The sequence below is a fragment of the Stigmatopora nigra genome, chromosome 1 (assembly GCF_051989575.1).
Source record: "Stigmatopora nigra isolate UIUO_SnigA chromosome 1, RoL_Snig_1.1, whole genome shotgun sequence".
Taxonomy (NCBI): domain Eukaryota; kingdom Metazoa; phylum Chordata; class Actinopteri; order Syngnathiformes; family Syngnathidae; genus Stigmatopora; species Stigmatopora nigra.
This window is the reverse complement of record NC_135508.1, coordinates 627,285-632,782: the sequence shown is the minus strand read 5'-3', so window position 1 is coordinate 632,782 and position 5,498 is coordinate 627,285.

Here is a 5,498-nt window from a genome sequence, read left to right as displayed (position 1 = left end):
CCTCTAAAAACCTATATTTTACCAACATTTACCCCCCAAAACAACCAAAAATATTTTCCACACGATATTTTCCACCTGTTAAAACCAGTTTTAATCAAAATATCCCGCTTAAAACCACAAATTAGAACAATTTCGTTCATGCTAGCTAAAGCCTCCATTGATTACAACAAATAGCCCGCATGCAAACCCCTTTAAAAACCTACATTTTACCGACTTTTACACCCCAAAACAACCCACAATATTAACCACAAGTAATTAGCCACTTGCTAAAAGCAGTTTTAATCAAAATAATACTTTGAAAACCCCAAAAATAACACTTTCATTCATGCTAGCTAAAGCCTCCATTGATTACAACAAATAGCCCGCATGCTAACCCTCTAAAAACCTATATTTTACCAACATTTACCCCCCAAAACAACCAAAAATATTTACCACACGTTATTTTCCACCTGTTAAAACCAGTTTTAATCAAAATATCCCGCTTAAAACCACAAAATAGAACAATTTTGTTCATGCTAGCTAAATCCTCCATTGATTACAACATTAGCCCGCATGCTAAACCTCTAAAAACATATATTTTACCAAATTTTACCCCCCAAAACAACCCACAATATTAACCACAAGTAATAAGCCACTTGCTAAAACCAGTTTTAATCAAAATATTAAGTTTTAAACCACAAAAATAACACTTTCATTCATGCTAGCTAAAGCCTCCATTGATTTCAACAAATAGCCCGCATGCTAACCCTCTAAAAACCTATATTTTACCAACATTTACACCCCAAAACAACCCACAATATTAACCACACGTCATTTATCACTTGCTAAAACCAGTTTTAATCAAAATATTCCGCTTAAAACAACAAAATATCACACTTTTGTCGTTTTATCCATGCTAGCTAAAACTTCTATTGATTCTTGCAGCTAGCTCGCATGCTAACCATCTAAAAACCCTATATTTTAGCGACCAAACAGCTTAAAGAAACATGCGCTCTTTTTGGGGCCCCTTCCGAGAAAGGACAGCGCGTGCGTGGGAGGGCGCTTAAGCAGACAAATGGACAATGTCAAGAGACGCTAACCGTAAGCGGCTACACATGTCGGCAACAACGCCGGATCAAAATAAAAGAGCCAGTGGAATTTTGCAGGGATTCAAACAACTTTTTGGCACCGATTAAAACTTTCAAAGTAAATATTAAACTTAAAGTCAACAGAATCATCCGAAAAGTTCACAACAGTGTTTATAATTTGCTTTTTTCATCTTCTAGTCGGCTAGAATTTTGCTTTTGACGCCAAAAAAAATGGTCGAAAATGGACACTGATGTCCCGGAAAAAAATAATAACAGGAAGTGACCCAAAATGTAAAGGAAGTGACCAGAAATGACCCAAAATGACAAGAAAGTGACAAAAGGAAACTCAAAACAACAGGGTGTGGTCTATAGTCAACAGGAAGTGAAGGTAAATCAACAGGAAGTGACCCGAAATGTAAATAAAGTGATATTTATTCCCCAAAATGTGCCCAAAAATGCTAAAAAACAACAAAAGGAAACACAAATGAGCAAGGTGGGGTCAAAAGTCAACAGGAAGTGACCCTTAATCAACAGGAAGTGACCCAAAATGATAAGAAAGATATCTTAATTCAGTAAATGGCCCATAAATGCTGAAAAACAAAACAAATGAAAACTCAAATGAACAGGGTGAGCTCTAAAGTCAACAGGAAGTGACCCTAAATCAACAGGAAGTGACCCAAAATGAAAAGAAAGATATCTTAATTCAGTAAATGGCCCATAAATGCTGAAAAACAAAACAAATTAAATATCAAATGAACAGGGTGAGCTCTAAAGTCAACAGGAAGTGACCCTAAATCAACAGGAAGTGACCCAAAATGAAAAGAAAGATATCTTAATTCAGAAAATGGCCCATAAATGCTAAAAAGACAGACAAGAGGAAACTGAAATGAACAAGATGGGGTCTAAAGTCAACAGGATGTGACCGCAAATCAACAGGAAGTGACAACAAATCAACAGGAAGTGACCCAAAATGAAAAGAAAGATATCTTAATTCGGAAAACGGCCCACAAATGCTAAAAAACACAAAAGGAAACTCAAATGAACAAGGTGGGGTCTAAAGTCAACAGGAAGTGACCTCAAATCAACAGGAAGTGACCTAACACAACAGGAAGTGAGCCTTAAACACCCTAAAACAACACGCAGCAAGTCAACTTTGATGAAAAGTGTCCTCAGACAACATAACACAACCCCAAAATGAACAAAATCGACTTTAAATGACCAGGAAGTGACCTCAAATCAACAGGAAGTGACCAAACACAACAGGAAGTGAGCCTTAAATACCCAAAATACAACAACCAGCAAGTCAACTTTGATGAAAAATGTCCTCAATCGACATAAAACAACCTCAAAATGAACAAACATTCTTTAAAATGACCAGGAAGTGACCTCAAACCAACAGGAAATGGCCCAAAACAACAGCATTGAACCCAAAACCTCATCCATACCAAACCGCCATTCCCGACACGCTAATTCGTCTTAATAGCCCGATTTGACGACCTTGAGCGTGAAAGTACGGAACATGGTGCGTATTTTCGTGTTTGTCCAGGTGGGCCGTCCTTGCCAGCGGCGGCCATCTTTTCTTCCTAAGATAACAACAAAAGATCATTAACCCAGCCGCTAAAAGACGAGGACGTTGTTGACGTTGGCTTACGTCGATTTTTGCCTGAAATTCAAGGACGCCATGTTTGGCATGTTTGGCATGTGCACCCCCCGTATCCCGCTTTTTAGCGCATACCTGGCAACGCGCGGTAAAATAAACGGCGAGTGGCGAGAAAGAAAACAAACGTGTGTCAAACTTCGAAAGATTCCAACTCAATGGACGTAAAGTTACGCAAATGGGCTCTGTAGAGGCTGAAAAGGGTACTGCAAGTGATTTGGGGAAAAAATGATTAAATATTGACAATTATGGATTAAAAGAAGTAGATAAAAAGATTTGAATATTCTGTTTTTTGTAAATATAAAAGAATATTTATTTTAGAATTTTTTGTTTATATTTTTATATTTTATAAAATTATTTTGAACTAAAAATATGGAATTAATTGATAAAAAATGACAATTATGGATTAAAAGAAGTAGACTAAAAGACCTAAATCTACATGAATGTTTATTTTAGATTTTTTTAAATCTATTTTTAGATTTTAGAACATGATTTTTGAACTAAAAACACAGAAAAGTGATTAAAAAATTGACAATTATTTTTTTAAAATGGAGAAAATCAGGAATTTTAATATATGGACCATTTTAGATATGATTTTGTTTATTATAAATGGATTAAAAGAATTTTAGATTTTTTTAAATATATTTTTATATTTTACAAATATTTTTTGATTTAAAAACACTGAAAAATGGATTAAAAATGGACAATTATTGACCTAAAAGGAAAAAAATCAGGAAATATAATATAATTCTATATCTATCATTTAATTTGATCCTAAAACAGAAAGTTGCCACTCATGATTTAATTTCCCGGGCCACAAAAAAATGATGCGGCGGGCCATATTTGGCCCACCAACCACCACTTTGACACCTGTCATATATAAATATATATAGGACAGAGTGGCTTTTGTATGTGTGTGTTTTTTTTGTGCTATTCCTGTCAGGGGCCTCATTTTTGGGGCTACAGAAATATTTCAGTTGTTAAGGTTAAGGAAAGTTTCCACATTTTTTGGGGGGGGGGCGCTTTTGCACCCCCAACGTCCTTCTGGCGGGGGGCCGCATTTGGCCTGCCAAGCAAAATATTCATCCATTTTCGCAACCGCTTATCCTCACAAAAGGGGGGTGATGGAGACTATCCCAGGTATTTTTTGATCACTTGCCACTTTATTATTATTATTATTTTAAATTTTAAGTTAGACAAATCTAACCATGTATAATTCTCCTTTTCCCACTTCCTGTTTGGCACTTCCTATTGGTCACTTATCTTTCCGTTCCTCTTCCTGTTCTCTACTTTTAGGGCACACCTTTTAGTGTTCATTTCACCTCATTTCAAGATCACTTCCGGTTATCCACACTCTTCATTTATTTATTTTTTTCAACTTACACAAATCCAAACACTTTCTTATCTTTTTCTCCAAATTTCTGTTAAGTTTTAGACCATATTTTCCCCCTTCGCCACCAATTTAAAGAAATATATATTACTCGTCATTTCTTCCTGATTATTGTGGGCCGTGTGCAAACGTGCCAGGTGTGCGTCATTAACAACAGCAGAAAATCAATGACGTCAGCAAAGCGACCACAAGTTGACGTTTTGAAACGAAGAAGACAACGTGTACGAGCAACAAGAAAAGTGCTCAGTGTTTCGTCAAGTTTGGGAACATCGCGAGGAAATGAATCACGGCTCGATTCCGAGTGGAAAATGACGCATTTTGTCGCTGACTGGCCTTTTTTACGCAGGCACGTCCGTTTGTTCTGCCTCATTAATTTTTAGGAGCCGCACGCTTTGCCTGTTTAATTCTGCCGTCGATCAAGCGCTCTTACGATGTTATGTAACGTTTTTTCCTGGAGATTCTTATTCTAACGGTCGTCTAGTTTAATATTTAGGTGATATTTAACATATTTGCTGCCATTGATGGCGCTTTACGTCCAATTTATTTCGTTTATTCTTACTTTTAAGCGATTTGTACGTCAATAGCTGCTAGTTTGTTGATTACAAGTCATTTCCTGTTGATTTTTTCGTCACTTCCTGGTGTTTGTTAGTCATTTTTGCGTCAGTTTATTGATTTTAGGGCTTTCATGGGTCACTAGTTGATTATTATTTTTATTCACTGAACAGGAAGTGACTTCAAAGTATTTCTGGGTCACTTCCTGTGGATTTTGCAGCATTTTTGGTGACCTTTTGTACTTTTGGGTCACTACCTGTTGGTTTCGCAGCATTTTGGGGGACCTTTAGTACTCTTGGTTCACTTCCTGTTGATATTGGGTAACTTCCTGTTGATTTTGCAGCATTTTTGTTGACTTTTGTACTATTGGGTCACTTCCTGTTGATTTTGGGTCGCCACTTGTTGATTTTGCAGCATTTTTGGTGACCTTTTGTCCTTTTTGGGTCACTTCCTGTTCATTTTGGTGGTATTCCAGGTCATAAATTGGAAAAATGTCATTTCTGGGTCACTTCCTGTTGATTTAAAGTAATAATATACTAATAAAAACTGCTAATACATTTGTTTTTTCATCTTTTGCTCCTATTTTTACCCGACGAAGCCCTGAAACAAAACAGATGTGATTGGACGCCTGAGATTAGACAAACAATAGCCAGAACGTTGACTTTGAAAGTAACGGGGGTCCTGTTTTGGGCCCCCCAAAAAATGTCTTAGTGCACATTTTTCCTCTTCCTCCTCATTGGCTCTTCCTCACTGCCAATGTAAACAACATTTTTTTCTAAGGAGTGACCTTTAACCTCCTTCATATTTGACACAAAAATGATTCTTTTTCCAA